The following is a 21,204-nucleotide window of genomic DNA, read 5'->3' as shown; positions in this document are numbered from 1 at the left end:
TCGCTCGCTCAATGCTACTGTTCAACTCTACGTTTGCTATTCCACTGTATGACTCGTTATAATGATTTGCTATAATGATCGTCCTAGAGAGGACGTTCGTCTATTTGTATCGACCGATAGTATAGACCTAGCAAAGCAAAACAACGTTGGCACTCCAAGGCACAACAATACCAGTCCCTGCCGACCTTTCAATGACTCATGTGCCGCTACAGAGTTAATATCAATAAGGTAATTATTATACTAATAATGCTTCGTTATATATCGTGTTATTGCTTACATATTCTTTGGTAGAAGTTAACATTTCGTAGGTATTTGAAGCATCAAAAGCGCCACAGCGAAATATAATCTATTTAATTACTTATTTATTCGAAATATATTTGACAGACTGCGACAGCAATTATTCGCTCTCGTTATTTCGTACTATCTATCCTCGACTAATCCTCCACACATATTTTTTTGATGTCACATTTATTTCCAATAAAACAATTTGGATATGCTTTACTTACAGCTTCAGATACAATCCTAAATAGCTTATACGAAACAAATGTCTCACTGCGTAATACAGAATAAAAATGACTGAATACGGCATTCATAACATTGCAAATGGTTACGTGGAAAAGGTTATCAAGTTCAGAATGTCAGTAGTGGCACCACTTTCTAACTATGTATCTTAATTTTGCCTATGATTATATTGTTCAAGTCTGCAATATGATAATTAACAGCGTAAATTTACTCAGTAATTCTATGTTGTATATCAAATTTCTTGATCTATTTCGTTTTTGTTTACATGATGTCAATGCATCAAACATCTAGATTCGCACCTAATATATTGTTCGAAATCCAATGCTGAAAATGATGTAGCAGTAAAGATCATTTGCCACAAGCAAAGATTGATAAAGATTATACGCCAGTAAGAAAAAGTTATTAGCACCTTCGTCATTCGGAAGGATAGCGGAAGCTCTCCGCGGTCCCTCCAAAAAAAATCTGGTAAGTGCCGGCGAAAGGCGACAGTGCCTTACCATCTATAACTGTTTTTTTTTTTATTTAATACTTTTCATTCTCAATTTGTCCAATTTGGACATTTGGTAGAATCCATTTATATATGTGTTCCATCCTTGTCTAGGGAAGCGTTAAACGTCTCTCCTTTCATGCTACAAAAAAATTTTTTTTTTTTTTTTTTTCGTGGAGGAAATCTTCATAGACACCTTACCACCTTGTGTGGGCGGCAGAAGGTAGTGCCGGATTCTTACCGGCTAAAACCTCCACGGACGGGACGGGTAACCAGTGCGCGAGTTGTCCTCGGGCCCCTGAGTGCTTAACAAATTCAAGCACCCATCAAACTTACTAAGGTGCACTCCCAGAAGATACACCTACAACATACGACAACGGCGGGGCCCACCAGTTTTGCCTGTTGCTCGGGTATCTCATACTTATCTCATACTTAGCTCTGTGAAATACGGTTTCAGATGACTAATGGTTATGCAAATTCTTAATGCCGAGGATACGAACTCGCCACGCCAGGCGACGCCATGAGTTCTGGGCTTTAACGCGCGTAGCTGGCCGTCCCCCCGGGTTCAGCACATTGGAATGTATTTGACTCTTAATGTGGCAATGTCTATCATAGGAAGTATTCTAATTAGCCTCTAGATGTATTATACATTATTATACATTATATGTTATAATTATAATTAACTATATATATAATGTAGTATCGTGAAGAAAAAACCTGGTTAGAAACTAAGCAAAACAAGCTCGTCTGTCCTTCGGTTATTAGTTTACATAGAAAAAGCGTGTGTGGCCAAAGTAACCTAGTTCTTGCGAAGCGTTAACAGGATGGAATTAGAGAAAGGGAAAAATAGCGCTAATGGAGGGGAACGATTCGAATCCAAGGAGCGGTTAATCGACCCAACGGAAATTCCGACAACCCGCATTGCTAAATCACCACCAATATAAATAGATGCGTAAATAATAGACCCCCTCATTGAACCGCTAAACAACACGGCAGGGGAAGATAACTATATTATGAAACAGATAAAAATAGACCAGGTGAATGTGCAAACCAACACCCCAGACACATTCAGAAAAGTGACAAGATCACTAAAGAATGAAGATGCAGGGTATCACACCTACCAGCTTAAAACCGACAAAAGCGACAAAGCAGTAATCAGGGGATTACAGCCAAAGACAAACACCGACAATATAAGCGAAGAACTAGCAAAAATCGGACACCAGGTAAGGTCAATAAACAACATAAACAAGTATGATACCAAACAACCATTACCGCTATTTCTAGTTGAACTAAAACCTAGAGACAATAACAAAGACATATATGATATAACATAGTTACTAAACACAATAGTAAAAGTGGAGCCACCTAGACATAAAAAAGATATCCCACGGTGCATAAGGTGTCAGCAATGCGGCCACACAAAAAACTATTGCAATATAACCCCGGCATGTGTTAAATGCGCAAAAAACCATTTAACAATACATTGACCATACACGTGAAAAATAGAGAAAGTTAGATGCTATAACTGTAACGGAAACCACCCAGCCAGCTATAAAGCGTGTGAAGCCAGGAAACAATTACGACGCAAACTGTTCCCGCCGCTACGAAACAGGACATACACTAACGTACAAGTGCAACAGGACAGCACAAAATCCGAGACAATACCAAATACAGAGCACGCAATAAACATTAAACGCATCAGCACCAACACCTTTGGTAGTCGAAGCTACGCGCAAGTAATCAGTTCCGCCTGGGCAGGCGACCTAAACGGACGTGCGAAACAGTGCTCCAGTGAAAGTGCGGCAAGAGAGAAGAGAAGGGGATAAAGTTAACGCCAAAAATAGACAAAACGTGGAATCATGCAGATTCCACCAATAAAAATAATTAACTCCGGTGAAACATTTTTCATAAATATAGCTACAGACTCTACATATGTAGAGAAAAATGATGATATTATGGAAACAACACAATCCGACGGGGAGCAAAACATGTCAATACACCAGGAAGAAAGCTGGACGGTGGCAACCTCCAGCATAAAACGGAAGGTAACCCCGCTCGCAAGCGCGAGGAAAATTGATACACATGAAAAAAAACAATGGCTACAAGATATCAAGCTGCACAATCCATTTAGCGCACTGCCAGAATAGGCAGCAACGGACCCAACGGAAAGTCTGACAAACCGTACTCTCAAACCACCACCGATATACGTAGACGCAAAAGTAATTGACCCCCTAATCGAACTACTAAACAACATCGCAGGGAAAGACAACTATATCATCAAACAAATAAAAATAGACCAGGTGAAGGTGCAAACCAACACCCCAGAAACATTCAGAAAAATTACAAGATCACTAAAGGAAAAAAATGCAGCATATCACACTTTTCAGCTCAAAACCGACAAAAGCTACAAAGCAGTAATCAGGGGACTACACCCAAAAACAAATACTGGAAAAATAAGTGAAGAACTGGCAAAAATAGGACACCAGGTAAGGTCAATAAATAACATAAACAAATACGATACCAAACAACCATTACCGCTATTCCTAGTTGAACTAGAACCTAAAAACAACAATAAAGAAATATACGATATAGAAAAATTACTAAACACAATAGTAAAAGTTGAGCCACCCAGATATAAAAAAGAAATCCCACAATGCATAAGGTGCCAACAATACGGACACACCAAAAACTATTGTAATAGAACCCCGGCATGCGTTAAATGCGCAAAAAATCATCTCACGACACACTGCCCATCCACGGGAAAAATTGAGGAGGTTAAATGCTACAACTGTAACGGAAACCACCCAGCCAGCTATAAAGGATGTGAAGTAAGAAAACAATTACAACGTAAACTGTTCCCGCCGCTACGAAGCAGAACAATCACTAACACACAATCCCAACAGGACAGCACAAATCCTGAAATAATTCCAAGTACAGAGCAAGCTACAAACACCAAACCTATCAGCACCAACACCATTGGTGGTCTAAGCTATGCTCAAATAACCAGCTAATCAACACATACACACAACCAATACCACAGCAATAGTAACAATGACACTGCAGAAATCAAAGAACTGCTCAAACAATCCATAAAGAACACCGAAATGCTAACCAGAATGATAAGCGAACAAAACGCAGTACTAAAACAGCAAACTCAAAAAATCACAGTCATGCTACAACTAATTACAAACGTGCTAAGCAAAAAATAAAAACGGATACTCTAAAAATAGCAGCCTGGAACTCAAACGGCCTGCAACAACGGGCCCTCGAAATTAAAACATTCATATACAATAACAATATAGACATACTACTTGTCTCAGAAACACACTTCACTACAAAAAGCTACTTGAAAATACCATACTACACCATATATGATACCAAACACCCCTCAGGAAAAGCTCACGGAGGGACAGCAGTGATAGTCAGAAACGATATCAAACATTATCTACACAGCCAAGTTAACAAAGAATATTTACAAGCAACCACTGTTACAGTTCAAACTAGCAGCAACTACTTCCAGTTGTCAGCAGTATATATGCCTCCGCGACACAAAATAACAACACAAATGTGGGAAGAATACTTCCAGGACCTAGGGGACAAATACATCGCAGCGGGAGACTACAACTCAAAGCACACGCTTTGGGGGTCAAGAAACATTACACCTCGAGGTAGAACACTGGAAAAATACATTAGAAATAATAACCTCAATATATTATCCACAGGAACACCGACACATTGGCCGACTGACCTGAACAAAAAACCAGATCTTCTGGACTTTGCAGTTACAAGGGGACTAAACACAAATAAACTAAAAATAACACCCAACCTCGAGCTCAGCTCCGATCATACACCCATAATAATTGAATACAGAAACAAACCAATTCACTATAGCAAACCAGAAACACTATGCAATAAAACCACCAAATGGCAAACTTTCAAAGAAATAATAGAAAGCAAAATAAACTGCAACATCCCGTTAAAAACTCCTGAACACATAGAACAGGCAGTAGCAACATTGACAGCAACTATTCAGGAAGCAGCAAGGACAACCACTACTCCCGAACCAACCAGCAGACAAACAATAACAATCCCGCAAGAAATACTCGACAAAATCAAAGAAAAAAGAAAAGCAAAAGCAAAATGGCAAAAATACAGAACCCGAGAAAACAAAAAACACTTAAACAAACTTGCAAAGGAAATAAAAAACAAAATAAAGGAGCACAACGATAACGAATTCTCAAAGTTCATAGGGACACTCTCCACACACGAGAACACCAACTATTCACTATGGAAAGCCACGAAAAAAATAAGGAAGCCAATAATACCCGTCCCGGCAATCAGAAAAGCAGATAACACAAGAAGAACGGGCAAGAAGCAACGAAGAACAAGCTGAAGAATTCTCCAACCACCTCTGCAACACATTCACACCACACATTATCAACAACAGCAACCTCAAAAGTCATACGGAGGAGGATCCACAAACCACTACTACCACAGCCGACAAGGAATACACCATACCTAAAACATCGGCACAAGAAATTAGAAACATAATTGATAAAACAAAAAACAACAAAGCGCTAGGAATCGACCTAATCAATGGTAAAATCTTGAAAAACCTTCCGCCAAAAGCAATAAGACTAATAACAATAATATTCAATGCAATTCTAAGAATTCAATACTTCCCCAAACCATGGAAATTAGCACAGATCAAAATGTCACATAAACCAGGCAAAGACCCGCACCAAACTGCATCTTACAGACCAATATCACTGCTTCCAGTATTTTCCAAAATACTGGAAAAGATAATATACGACCGCATAAAACCAATAATAGAGACAAAAAAACTAATACCGGATCACCAATTTGGTTTCAGAAACAAACACTCCACGAGAGAGCAAATGCACAGGCTTATAAACGAAATAATAGTAGCACTAGAAAACAAGGAATACTGCACAGCCCTCTTTATAGACATAGAGAAAGCATTCGATAAAATTAACCATGAAAGTCTACTACAAACAATCAGGAAACAATTCCCGGAGCAAATACACCACTTAATAAAATCCTACCTAAGCAGCAGAACCTTCGTAATAAAAATCAAGGACACACATTCTCAAGTTAAAGACATCAAGGCCGGGGTACCACAAGGAAGCGTCCTAGGCCCAATACTATACACATTATACACGGCGAACATACCAACAACTACCAACAGCACAGTATTGACATTCGCGGACGACACAGCTATACTAGTCAGGCATACTAACCCAGAAACGGCAGTCAAAATACTACAAGAACATATCGTAAAAATAGAAAATTGGCTACAAGAAAAACAAATAAAAGCAAACCCCAATAAATGCAACCATATTACATTCACGCTACGGAAAAAGATACCACCAAACATCCTATTGAACGGCACGCATATAACGCAAACAAAGCATGTCAAATACCTAGGACTCCACTTAGATCAAAAACTCACCTGGAAACTACACATCAAATCAATAGTAGAAAAAATACAGAAAACAAGGAGACAAATGCATTGGCTAACAAGCCGAAAATCCAAACTAAGCACAGAAAACAAATTAAAAATATATAAAACTATCATAAAACCAATCTGGACGTACGGAATACCACTATGGGGGACGCCAGCAATGAGCCATATAAACAAAATACAGGTAATACAGGCTAAAATCCTCAGAACAATAGTAAACGGACCTTGGTACGTCAGAAACGAAGATATACGAAGGGACCTGGGAATGCCAACGGTCAAGGAAGAAATTAGCAGATACTCCGAGAAATACAAATCAAGAATAGCAACACACATAAACCGGCTAGCTGCGGAAACATACAAAATCATAAATATGGACAGAAGACTAAAAAGGAAGCACCCAGCAGACCTTATAAAGGACATAACCTAAGAAACACGAGGATGGTACCCCGCTGGGGGTAGCCACCAACATGCTAATTTAACCGCTAAAAAATTCCACCAAATGTCCAAATTGGACAAATTGTGAATTTTAATAAATAAATAAAAAAAAAAAAAAAAAAAAACTATTACTTTGGAGCACTTTTTCACTATTCACTTATACCTGGAGAGGACGACCGTCTAGACACGTCCGTCCTCCTCGGCTGTCCGAGCAGGAGTGTGAAATGAATGTGACATCAAAAAAATTATGTGTGGAGGATTAGTCGAGGATAGATAGTACGAAATAACGAGAGCGAATAATTGCTGTCGCAGTCTGTCAAATATATTTCGAATAAATAAGTAATTAAATAGATGTACAGCCGTATATGTGAGTCGTTAGTAGAAAAATATAAAACGCGGAATAAATACTCGTTATTGTTCGTCGCGTAACTCGATAAATACTCGGAGATACTCTGTAGATACTCGTTGATACTCGTTGATAGTCTTTGATACCGTTCGATACTCGATCGCGTCCGTTTATTTATATTGTTCGGGGGAGAATGAGAAAATTCGAATTCGTCTACGTTTGACGGTTGCACGTAGCGGCGACATTGTTTTGCCCGGAGTTTATTTCTTCTTACATTACTTGTAATCTGACGGTCTTGATACTTCGAGGCAAAACAACAACATGATTTGAATTGTCCTCTGATTCAAGTCCCGCTACATATGGTCTATTTAACGATGACGATGAAAATTCATAAAGGTATGATGTGGATATTGAAAATTCTGGTGAAAAAAACAAAAAAAGTGCCGGTGAAAGGGGACACAGTGCCTTACCATTTAAAAATGTTTTTTTTTTTATTTAATACTTTTCATTCTCAATTTGTCCAATTTGGACATTTGGTAGAATCCATTTATATATGTGTTCCATCCTTGTCTAGGGAAGCGTTAAACGTCTCTCCTTTTATGCTACAAATTTTTTTTTTTTTTTTTTTTTTTCGTGGAGGAAATCTTCATAGACACCTTACCACACCATTGTGTGGGCGGCAGAAGGTAGTGCCGGATTCTTACCGGCTAAAACCTCCACGGGCGGGACAGTACAGTAATGTGGACATCCTAATTGCCGAGGACCCCTATGTGTTTAAAACACGTCAGTCTCTATATAACGCACTTCCAGGAAGTACGCCGACACAATACACGCAAGGGAGGGGCGGCCGCTAGCGTGTAGTGTATTACTAACCTATTAACTGGACTTCGACCTCTTCGGTCCTTTGATGAGATGAGTGCAATTATCTTAAAGATCCAGGATTCGAACTCAGGATGCCTCTTCTGGAGTTCTGGGTTTTACCGAACTTACCTGGCTGTCCCGCCGAGGTTTCAGCTGATTGAAAAGTATTTCATTCATGATGTGGCAATGTATATCATAGGAAGTATTCTAATTAGCCTCTTGAAGGAGATGTACATTGTTCGTAGCCCTCTCAAAATATAAGGGCTAAAGGGGTAAATAATTCCCTTAATTAAATCATTATTATTAAATCTATTATGAAGCACTTAATGATATATTTTTGCTGCTATTATATTTCTTGTAGTAAGAGAAGGCCGTTCTAATTCCTCTTCTAATGCACTTATTTTCAAAATGCTTACCCTTGGGTTTTCCACTGCACCGGCAGAGATTTTATAACATATGGGATTAGCATATGTTATAAATAGATCTAATTAATAATTTGTAACAAAAGATTTTAACCTCAAGATTTGGGTCCGATGCAAACGATCTAATTTGCAACAAATGACTGCAACGGCAATGGGTTGGAAGAACAAGAAAATACATATGTATGTATCCTTCTTTTGTGAAACAGGAGAACTTTATTTATTTCTCTCCTTTTCCAACGGCACCGGAGCGATGCCCTGCAATAATATATCGCTCATCTGCACCGAGCTTCAAGATATACGAATAAAAGTGTTTTTATTAGCCAACATAGGCTTACATATCCGTTAGCAGAATTTTCGCTTGTTTATTACAAGTTCTGTGCGTATTGATACAAGCGACGGGTGTGTACATCGCAACTGGTACACTGTGCGATTGGCAGACAGACGATATAAATATCGTCCATTTGATTCGGGTTTAAGAGCGCTTCAAACGAACCTGTGTACGACCTTCGTTGTCGACCGACGCTTCGGTTGAAGAAATCCGACGTTGAATTGGATGAGTGGCGCCGGTCGACTTTTCCAACCATCTAGAACTTTGAATTCTTCGTTTATTATTTAATTTGTACTTTACAATTTTTAGCTAAATAACATGTGGATGGCTACTACCAGCGCAGTACCATTTTCGAGTTTGACTATTTTATTTCTTTAGTGAGGTCACTGGGGTGTTTTCTTTTTAATGTTCTTCCTGTGCGAGTTAAGCTGGCTTTATCAGCCAGCTGGTTTGGATGTGTTTCCGTTCTTTCCTTATATATTTTGCGTATCTGCCGAGTTCTTCTTCGACCGTTGGTATTTCTAGGTCTTTGCGTATATCCTCGTTTCTGACATACCAGAGGGCGTTGACTATTGTTGCCAGTATCTTCGATGTAGCGACTTTAGTTTATTTATGTGTCTCATCGCTGCTGTCCCCCCTAGTGTTATTTCATATGTCCAAATTGCTTTTAATACCGTTTTGTAGAGTTTTGATTTATTTTCCATGCTAAGTTTAGAATTTCGATTAGTTAGCCAGTACATCTGTCTTCTTTTTATCCATATTTTGTCTAGAATTAATTTAGTATGTAGCCTCCATGTAAATTATTTGTCCAAGTGGAATTCTAAGTATTCAACTTGCCTTGTTTGTGTTATTTACTATCGGTACTACCTTCTGTCGCCCTGTGTCCCTCGGCCCGCAGGGCAGTGTGCTAAGATGTTGTCTGTGAGAATTTCCTACACGAAAATTAGATAATAGATCCAACACATAAATAAAATAAATGAAAAGAAAAGAGAAGAAAAGAAAAAAAGAAAAAAGGAACAAAGTTTTTTCAATGCAACGGAGGCTGATGGTGGTCTTGTGGCCCAGGACTAACAGAGAGTTGGCGCTAGCGGCAATGGCGTCCTCCAGCGGCAAATTAACAAGGCTATCGGTCGGTAAACTTCGGCGACAATAAACCGATTAATCGGCTATCGGTTGGTAAGCGTTGGCGAAGATAAACCGATTAATAGGGTGTCGGTTGGTAAAGTGCTAAAAACTTGAAAGTCGAAGTATGATGATTATAAGTTGGAGTTGCCGGTCGATTTTCACAATTGAAAATCGGAGCGTTAAATGTTAAAAAATGAAAATAATTAACATTAAATTTGTATTTTGTTCAAAATTTTAATCAACTTATTCTTTATATATTCTTTATATATATCAATCGTAATATCAATTACGATGCTCATAATGACAATATTACCACTTATAGTCTCTGTCTTCGTTTCTAGTTATACGTTTCAATCATTCTTATTTATTGTTATGAAATTTGCATATCAAACTATTTGTGAAAATTATATACAATGAAGGTAATAGTATACACGATGAAATACAAAATTTTGTTTAAAATGTATCATCATGTCATGTTAGATTGTATGAATTTGTATCGAAAAGATAACATTTTTTTTTATTTGAAAGAATTTTAGAATCAATTCTCATTGAAAATTATAAGTAAATTATTTTGGTGTGCTATAACTTGAATAATAAATGTTTATCGTACGTTTAATTCTGGTTGAATCTAATGCTTAATTCTAGAAAAGATACCTGTCTTGGGATACGGAGACCTGGCTTGGTTGCTGTGACATGGATGTCAGCACCCGGCACACCCGCCGCTGGGATCCTGCTCGAACAGGGCAAGGGATATGCTGAGACGGTATAATGCAGGCCCCTGAATTCTTCCAGGTGCCTCCATACATTATTCGCGTTATCCGGGATTACCTGAGATAGAGATAGGCGGCGGCTCGTCGAGCGAGGAGTTGCGGTGCCTAGCTGTCCCATGTTCCCAGACACAGGCATGGTGTATTACGTGGACGACACGTTGGTCCTGACCGTGGGACTTTGGTGGCATAAGACGCTGCGCCATGGCGAGCTTGCCGCAGACTGCGCGGTGCGGGCAATACGCGGGCTGGGCCTGAGAGTACTATGGAAAGTATTTCGGAGGAAAGTTGCTGGATTAATTCGTGCAGCGAGATTCGTTTTTTTTCGTCTCTTTTGCGACTCACCCATCGTTCCAATCAGTCGTTTGTCATCCAGTTTGCCATTTTCGATCTGTATTACAAGACCACCCGTTATACGGCAATTGAAGCCGGTGACTCGATACGTCGGCATAGCTGTTACATTCGCTTTAATTTGCTTGTCAAACCTCTACTTTGCTAATTGAAAAACCCATTCCTGATCATTTTCCATGACCGTAAACCTCAAGCTCACCATTGACTGCTACTGAATTGTTGAGAAAATGATAGGTGACGAGCATGAAAGGTAGTCGTTTTGATTCCTTCGACGGTAGTACTCTTAGAGATCCAACTTGAAGCTTAAACCATGTGCTGATTATGTTTGAGTATTTTACCTATTTGAGTTATACAATGTCTAACTTATTGATTTTTTTAATTTTAAAATGTGCATATACTCGTAAGTCTGGTGATTATAGAATACGAGTGTTTAATAAATGTGTATCTCTTTACAAAGTGGAGACAACAGAATATGATGATCCTTAACATACTTTGTTATTTAGACAGCTATATAGGATTGGAGGAAAATTATTTTCAAAAATAACGGATCTTCGATTTACTTTTTCTAAAAGAGAAAAGTAACTTACGCGGAAACGAAGACCCACCTGTGAGGTATCCCTTTCGAGTGTCGAAGTTTCATGTAAAATGTTCGGTCGAAGATTTCACTATAACCTATCCCAGTGAATAAAGATTCATCGAAAAACCGAATTTGAATTTGAAATAAGAAATGATAGCGAAGAAAGCATTTGTGATGTTTCATCGAAGAAATGGAAAAGATATTTAATATATTATAGCATCACTTTTGTCACCGTAGAAATGTTATTTATCACAAAAGGAATGCTACTGGCCTGGACATTAACCCTTTCGCTACTAGCGTCGCCTATAGACGACCATAGATACCAATTTGTTATTGTAAAGTGTAATTTTTAATTTTTAAATATATTTTTATTGATAATAATTGCAAACTCTCCAAATATGTTGTTGTATAACACTCAAAGAATCGTACCATCCGGATAATGACGAGGCTGCACCGAAAGATGGAAGTCCGAACACCAGTTTACCTACGCGCAACATATGCACGCTTTCCGTCGTAGTGTTCCGCACTTCAGTACCGTTATTCCGGTGTCACTCCGACGGAGCACACTGCCGTAGCGAAAAGGTTAAAGTAAATGATACATTAATTGATTAATAGTTACCCCATTTTCTAAAGATTCTTCGATAATACTATAAAGGAATGGTTAAGGATCGGTATTATAGAATAACAAGAGTGAAAGATTGCTGTTGCAACCCGTCAAATATATTTCGAATAAATTAAATAAATATAAGTATAAATACCGTCGAAAGACGCTCGTTCAATACATTCGCGACGATACTTTGTAATCGCTCGCAGATAACTCGATAACTATAACGCGGATAATAACTCGGACAATCTCGTAGATATTGGTCGCTAATTCGTAGATACTCGGCATATACTGTCTCGCTCGCGATCGTGTCCGTTTATTTATACTGGTTGTGGCAGAGCCGAAAAATTCAAATTCGTCTTTGTTCGACGGTTGCACGTAGCGGCAACATTGTATTGCCCGGAGTTTATTTATCATTAGGTTTCGTGTGTCAAGGGTGTGCCAATATCCTGAGGCAAAACAATAACATGAGTCGCACTCGATCCGCCTCGTCTTATGACTCATGTGCCGCTACAACACCCCACTACCAGCGATATCGTTATTCTTAGGTCGTATTCGTAAAAAAATTATTTACACTATTTCTTGTCACCATTTTACAGGTTGAACGCATACAATATATCCTCTGTCCGACAATTTACGACTATTACCCGAAACCTGCCAGAAACCAGACCGCGTAACGTATCTATTCCTAGTGTTTTCTTCCGCGGTTCGATCGTTGTCGCTTGCACTGTTTTCGTCGGAATCAGTACGTTACCAGAATCGGCGGTTTGTTTCTCTAGGTCATCCGGAACTATAAACGCGGGTTTTAATCGGTCTATGGAAACCGTTACGTCGCGATTATTTATTTTAATCCTTAGAGTGTTATGGACGCATATATGCGTCTGGCGAAAGCTATCGGTGTGGACTAAGGACACATATATGCGTTTTCTGTAAGTGTCCGGCATGGACTAAGGACGCATATATGCGTTTGTCAATTTTTCCGAACACCTACACAGAAGTAATACCGTTACGTTTGCGTGAGATAAATATAAATGCATTCCTTAGTAACGGCAGTAAACAAATGCCAATAATGCCTCGTTATAACAGTTGTCTACCTGTTTCGCGGACAGTCGCATCTAATTATCAAGAAGAAAATGTGTTGTTTGTGTGAAAAATAAGAGAATGCAGAAAATGCGATGTCGGATTATGTATCGATAATTGTTTTGAAATTTTTCACACACAACTTGTGTTATATTTACTAAATTTAGTTTTCTAGTTTATTACCCAAATTCTAGTTTATTGTAAATTTCAATGTATATAATAAATAATTACTACTAAAAAATAACGCTCTTGAATCATTTAATCTCGCGCAAAAGAATTACTATAACTTATTACGATTTGCGCTTTCAGTAGTCAATCAACAGAGTTGAATCTAGCAAAAAAGTATTCCGTCCGTACGGAACTAAGGTTTTAATAATGTAATTTTTTTCATCCGCTTTTACAATTTTAAACGACCCGTCGGATGCGGCTGTAGGGGGCCTCCTACCGTGTCATGGCGCAAGAAAACGTATGGCGATGATTCTAATTCTTTAAAAACGAAAATTTTCTTTTTGCCATGACGCGTAACTGCGTATGGCCTGACCTTCTCCATCCGTTCTTTTAGCCGGTCCGCGTATTCCACATTGGCCCGCTGCCTTGTTGGTAAGAAAAATTTCGCCGACAATCGTATGCCGCCGGAACCATAATTCATTTCGGCCGCCGTTGCGTTAAGGTCCTCCTTTATCGCGGTTCTGATGCTCAGCAAAATGATCGGCAGAATTTCGACCCAGTTGCTCGTGTCATGACACTTGATCGCCGCTTTCAGTTGTCTGTATAGGCGCTCTACCATCCCGTTAGACACGGGATGATACTCGACACCGAGTAACCGGCATAACTCCTCAAACAGTCGCGTTTCTAATTGGCGTCCTTGGTCGGTCGTGATTTTTAAAGGTACCCCGAAGCGAGCTATCCGAGTCGAAAGAAGGACCGAAGCAACGGTTGGCGCTTCCATATCGACGATGGGAACGGCTTCGGGCTAACGCGAAAAATGATCGATAAACGTTAGACAATAACCTTGTGAATATTGCATGCTGTTAATGTCCTAAGTGTATGTGTCCGAACCTGCTAACGTTTTGAACGTTCAACTGGTGAGGATACGTGTCTGGTAACTTTATTCCGTTCGCACGGTATACATTGTCGTATCCACGTTTGACAATTTTTGTTAATGGATAGCACCAATTTTTGCGTGGGACGTATCCCCGGATGGGAAAGTAGATTCGGAAGTCTTGATCGGGAAATCGTACTTTTTTCACTTGCGCTGAGGCTAACGTTTGATGATCTATGGATTTCCCGATCACCTCGATCCGGGATAGAGTTATTGTCTACATTACCGGCTACATTATTCTCTGATCTTTTATGTATCGCATATCGGTCCTAAATTGTCTGACGTAGTCGAGGTGACGCAATTGTCTTTGCGAATACTTGTCGAGATTTTGGCCAAAGGCGTATACCAGGGGTTTGTGATCCGTATAGATCGCGAGTAGCTCTCGGTCGGACTTTCGCTGTACTTTCGTTGCGCGGGGGATAGCGATCTCGTTATGAAACCTAAGGCCTGCCAAGAATCGTTGACGCGCTGTTGAAGTACCACACTTGTGGCGTAATCAGATTCGTCGACCGCGAGTCTAACGGACGCGCCTGAAATCGCGTCAGTTATAGCGCGTTTCGAGTCGCGGAAGCTGTTTTCGGTTTGATCGGATTACTCAATGGACGCGTTGCACTTCTTTGTGCCTTTCCACAAGTCGTTGAGTGGTTGAAGAATTCGCGCGGCCCCCGGTATGGAACGTCGGTAGAAGATGATCATACCGGGGTACCTTCGTATGTCTTTAATTGTTGAGGGTAACGGTACTTTAATTATAGCGTCGACGCATTCGGCTAATGGTTTTATCCCCTCGGCTGTTACTGTGTAACCGAGGAATTCTATTTCGCGAGATTTACTACGACCCCATACTCGTCAATGCGCTTAAACAAAATCCACAAGTGTTCGCGGTGTTCGGATGCGATCAAAGGATCGACCATGTATGAGTAGACGAAATCGAGGTCTCTGGTGATTTCGTCCACGAATTTCTGACACATTTGGGCCGCGTTTCGAAGTTCAAACATCATGTTGGTCGCTTCGAAAAGACCAAAGGTGTCGTGATCGCTGTCTTTTCTACATCCTCCGGCGCGATCGGAATTTGATGGTAAGCGCGAACGAGATCTATTTCAGAAAAGATACGCTTACCATACAGATCCTGCGCGAAGTCCTCTATGTGCGGCGGTGTGTACCTGTCCGGAATGGTGCGGGCGTTCAATGCCCGATAGTCGCCACAAGGTCGAATCCTCCCATCCTTTTTGGGTACGATGTGCGAGGGTGATGCCCACGGGCTTCGCGATAGCAGCATCACGCCTTGTTCGATCATGACTTCGAATACCGCGTTCGCCAGCTTGAGTCGATCGGGAGCGAGGAGGCGTGGTTTGGCGTGGGTGGGGGTTCCATGCGTCGGCGGTCCGTTAGGTCAGGAAACTCCGCCATTATTTTGTGGTACGTTGGCTCTACATTGATAGTTTTAATGGACGCTACGTCGAGCGTGGCAGCGAATCTCCTTGTGGATAGTTGTGTAGTCGTGTCCAGGAATCGTTTGTTTCGTGGGTCAACGAGTAACCCGGAATGGCTGAGGAAATAGACGTTTGCACATCAGTCACTACAAAACACCACTTGAAGGCTCGACGAAAGGATAGATGAAGGTGATCAGGTGAAGTCGCAATCAGGTTCATAGTCGCAGTTCGTTCGTGAGTGCCAAGGCGTGCAGACGTGTGTCCAGTGCCCTGTGAAGTTCACAAAACTCCACGTGACGCCCATCTGTCGAAAGCGAATCCAACTAACCTAGCCAGGGGTTAACAGCCTCTCGACTAGTTCTTTCACACTGAATTAACTAGCTCGATGATGGCTCTATCATTTCCAACAGGCTCCCCGGAGCTAAATTATAACACCGCCATTTTTCCTCCTCCGTGGCAAGAGGGCAACACATCCATCCTGGTAAACGACCAGCACACGAAAAAACGAAAGCTCGAACCGACCAAGACAAACGTAAACAAGAATCAAACCAAACCATCAGCCAGCCAAGTGACCACCTACAATAGATTCTCAATACTGGAGTCCACGGAAGACTCCATGATTACAACCGAAAAGGTAAACAATCTCCATACTCAAAGAATTCCCCCTCCCCCACCGATATTCATAAACGACGTAATCGACATTCAGTCAATGATTAAGACTATCGAAAAAGACATCAGCAAAGAGGACTACAAGTTAAAGATTAACAACAACCACGTGAAAATACTGCCGACCCACCCAGACGCCTATAGAAAGTTAACCAAGCTATTAAAAACATTAAACGCTAAATTCCACACATACCAGCTCAAACAAGAAAGACCATTTCGAGTGGTGCTACGCAACATCCATCACTCAGTCGATCTAGACGAACTAAAGTGCGAACTGTCAAACCACGGCTACGAAGTAACTAATATCAGCAACATTAGGCATAGAATCACAAAAAACCCACTATCCTTATTTTTTATAGACTTAAAACAAAAAACAAACAACAAAGAAATCTACAATATCAATCGGCTGATGAACTCCATAGTTAAGTTCGAGCCACCTCTTGTAAAGAAAGAAATAATACAATGCAAAAGGTGCCAAAGGTACGGCCACACGCAGAAATACTGCAATCACAACTTCCGGTGCGTAAAATGTGCAGGTAATCACCCCACTGACCAATGCACTAAATCCCCGGAAACCCCCGCCAAGTGTATCCACTGTCAAGGAGAGCATCCTGCGAACTACAAAGGATGCTCAGCCTACAAATCGCTACATAATATAAAGTATCCAAAACTGAGACCCAAGGACATAAACATACAAGAACCTAAACCCCAAAAACTCACCTCACCAACAGTATCCTATGCGCAGGTAACGCAAGGAAACGTATACAACTCGAAAACACACAGTGTACACACAGAAAATAGAATTCCTACCCCACAAAGCACAGACAACTTTACCAGATTCGAAAAACTTATCGAGAAGCAAACTGAGCAAATTAACAACTTGCTGTCACTACTCACACTCTTCATGGACAAATTCATAAGCACAGAAGCAAAATAAAAACCAATGCGAATAGCTCTGTGGAATGCCAACGGTCTAGCTCAGCACAAATCTGAGCTAGAACTATTCTTAAAACAACAGCAAATCGATGTGATGCTCATATCCGAAACCCACTTCACCGACAAAAACTACCTCAAAATACACGGCTACAACTTCTACCACACCCAACACCCCAGCGGAAAGGCTCACGGCGGCACCGGAATCATAATCAAGTCAAACATCAAGCACTACGAACTTCAACCATTCCAGAAAGACTACCTCCAAGCAACAAACGTAGCAATAGAAGACTGTCATGGTACAATCACCACTTCAGCTGTATACTGCCCTCCCAGACACTCCATCGCCAAAGAAGACTTCGACTACTTCCTGGACACCCTGGGCAACAGATTCATAGCCGGAGGAGACTACAACGCTAAACACACCCAATGGGGTAGCAGACTGGTCACAGTAAGAGGCAAAAACCTCCTCAACAGCATAATAACCAACAACCTCAACTACCTTACCACATACGAACCCACACACTGGCCCACCGACACAAACAAAATACCCGATCTCCTTGATTTCCTCATAACTAAAAATATGTCGTCAAGACACGTCCAAATCAATTCCTCGGCTGATCTCTCCTCTGACCATTCCCCCGTGATAGTAACAATCAGTTCAACTATCATCGAGAATACACCTAATGGCTCCATTCATAACCAACACACCAACTGGCAGCTCTTTAGAGAAATCTTCACACACACAACTTCAGCCTCAACTTCACTAAAAACCAATGAAGAAATCGAAGCAGCCACGGAATACCTAAACACGAGCATAATAAACGCTATCCGCTTCTCCACACCGGCAATAACGTCCATCAGCAAACACGAATATCCCCAGTACATATTAAAAAAAATAGCAGAAAAACGTAGACTAAGAAGAGTATGGCAGACCCATAGAACACCGGAGGACAAACGCAAACTAAACAACGCAACTAGAAAACTATCCAAAACCATAAAAAACTACAATAATGACTGTTTTCACAAATATCTCGCCAGCTTGTCCCCCACAGCCGACTCCAACTACTCACTATGGAAGGCCTCCAGGAAACTCACGCGCCCCCCACAAATAACACCTCCAATCCGCCGCCCGCAAGGCGGATGGGCGCGTAGCCCTATAGAAAAAGCCAACCTATTCGCCAAACACTTGTCTGAAGTATTCAAACCCCATTCCTCCGTAGCTGCTGCAGACGTTACCGAATACCTGCACACTCCCTTCCAAATGTCCCCTCCTATTAAGCCCTTCACTTCTGCAGAGATTAAAGAAGCAATCAGTCGCCTAAACCCCAAGAAAGCAGCAGGTCACGACCTAATAGGAAATAAAGCAATCAAGGAACTTCCCATAAAAGGGATTGCACTCGTCGCATCAATCTTTAACGCTATCCTCCGCCTTCAACACTTTCCCAAGGCTTGGAAAATCTCACTAATCACCCTCATCCCTAAACCCGGTAAACCAATATATGAAACCACCTCTTATCGCCCAATCAGCCTTCTACCTACCCTGTCTAAACTATTCGAGAGGATGCTCACGAATCGTCTCCTCCCACTCCTAGAAGAATTGAAAACACTCCCTGACCACCAATTCGGCTTCCGAAAACAACACTCAACAGTAGAGCAAATCCACCGCATAACCCACATGATCAGCCAAACCCTTGAAAAGAAAAAATACTGTTCAGCGGTATTCTTAGACATCCAACAGGCATTCGACAAAGTATGGCATGAAGGGCTACTCTACAAGATCAAAAAGATCCTACCCCATCCATACTACTCCATCTTAAAATCCTACCTAACCAACAGACAATTCATAGTTAAATGCCTAGGCGCCTCTTCCGCAACATTCCCAATAGAATCCGGCATACCCCAAGGTAGTGTCCTCGGACCCCTACTGTTCTCCATCTACACTGCCGACTTACCTACATCAAACGAGGTAACAATAGCAACATTTGTCGACGACACAGCACTATTAGCTACCCACGCAGACCCGGCAATTGCCTCATCCACTCTCCAGCCAAGTCTCGACACCATGGAAAAGTGGTTCCAAAAATGGGGCTTCAAAGTAAACGAAAAAAAATCCTCTCATGTAACCTTCACGCTCCGAAAACAAACCTGCCCCCAGGTCACCATTAACAACACAATAATCCCAAGCAAGGACTCCGTAAAATACCTGGGCATGACCCTGGACAGGAGGCTAACTTGGAAAGAACATATCTCAGAGAAATCAAAGCAATTAAAGGAAAAACTAAGAAAACTCTATTGGCTCACGGGCCGACGCTCCAAACTAAACATATAGAACAAAATAACCCTCTACAAGGCCGTAATAAAACCAGTCTGGACCTACGGAATCCAACTATGGGGAACAGCAAGTAACTCCAACATTGAAATACTCCAACGCTTCCAATCGAAAACGCTAAGATCTCTATTAAATGCACCCTGGTATGTTACCGTGACCTCAAGATACCTACAGTCAAAGATGAAATACACAAGTCCAGAAGCAGATATAACACAAGAGTCAACAACCACCACAACCCATTAGTCGCCCAACTACTGGACACGACGGACCAGATCCGCAGACTAAAAAGAAAATACCCTCTAGATTAAATCCTTAGTTTCTACTAGAACCAACAATATAAAATTATTATAATCCATGCCATTGTATCACTCCAAATTAAGTTACTGAAAATTCTCAACGAGAATTGATTGTAAATATTCTAATAAAAAAAAAAAAAAAAAAAAAAAAAAAAAAAGCATAGTTTCTAAGATAGAGAGAGGAACGTAAAAAAGGGATTTTTTTGCGTCTAGTCGATGTTTGTGTAGCGGCACATGAGTCAGAGGACGATACGAATCGAGAGCGACTCATGTTGTTGTTTCGCTTCGGGACATGGTCACCGTCTTGACGCACAAAACATAACGATAAATAAACTCCGGGCAAAACAATGTCACGGCTACGTGCAACCGTCGATCAAAGACGAAATCAAAATTTCCGACTTTCTCCTGACTAGTATAAATAAACGGACGCGATCGTAACATGACCAGTTTTTCAGTCTCAGTCTCGAGCGATTTTATTAGCGAATCAGTTAGTACCGAGCGTCTTACCGAACATTCTCTGTATCTATTATTTTAAAATATATTTGACGGTTTTCAATATTGAGATATCTCGTCATTTAAACCACACGATCAACCTTCTTCAACGATATTATTTTTATTTATTATTATATTTATATTATTATAATATTATTGCTATTATATACTATGTGATATTAATTAAATAATACTAATAATATAATATAAATATAATAATAATAAATAACAAATACAAATAAAAATGTAATGATAATAATAATAATAATATATAATTTATATATGTATATAACCTTGGTTATGAATATTTTAAATCGGCACAATAATTATTATGAGTATATAACAAACATTTGTCGTACAGTGATAAGCATAATCGGTAAATATTTCTTATGCTGCATTAAATCTAAGTGAACTTAGAAAATGAACGCTTCAGATGGAATATATCCGGATTTGTAGATAACTTCTAGGTACTGTTCAGTTTGAAAACAAAGACAAGGAATATATAGATTGTGTGGAACATGTCGCATCTTATTCAAAAAATTACGAGCTGAGGTGGTTGGTTG

General features: G+C 40.4%; 1 long non-coding RNA gene and 2 pseudogenes across 4 annotated transcripts; all 3 read right to left on the bottom strand.

Annotated features, from left to right (window-relative positions):
- Positions 1-975: 975 nt before the first annotated feature.
- Positions 976-1,157, bottom strand: LOC125386928 (annotated as a pseudogene).
- A 6,054-nt stretch (positions 1,158-7,211) lies between these two features.
- LOC105666707 lies at positions 7,212-13,425 on the bottom strand. Of its 4 annotated transcripts, none has more exons than XR_007227296.1 (3): positions 11,124-13,425; positions 8,894-11,041; positions 7,212-8,813 (listed from the first exon to the last, which is right to left on the bottom strand). It is a non-coding gene; the product is annotated as an uncharacterized LOC105666707 (long non-coding RNA). The 4 variants fall into 4 exon arrangements; XR_007227297.1 differs by having other exon boundaries at positions 7,212-9,148; positions 9,233-11,041; XR_007227298.1 differs by lacking the exon at positions 7,212-8,813 and having other exon boundaries at positions 9,578-10,766; positions 10,840-11,041.
- On the bottom strand, positions 7,772-7,883 carry LOC125386923 (annotated as a pseudogene).
- Positions 13,426-21,204: the final 7,779 nt, after the last annotated feature.

Source organism: Bombus terrestris, chromosome 18 (genome assembly GCF_910591885.1).
Source record: "Bombus terrestris chromosome 18, iyBomTerr1.2, whole genome shotgun sequence".
In the NCBI taxonomy this organism is placed as follows: Eukaryota; Metazoa; Arthropoda; class Insecta; order Hymenoptera; family Apidae; genus Bombus; species Bombus terrestris.
The sequence above is the reverse complement of the archived record's forward strand: the minus strand, read 5'-3'. Positions and strand labels throughout refer to the sequence as shown.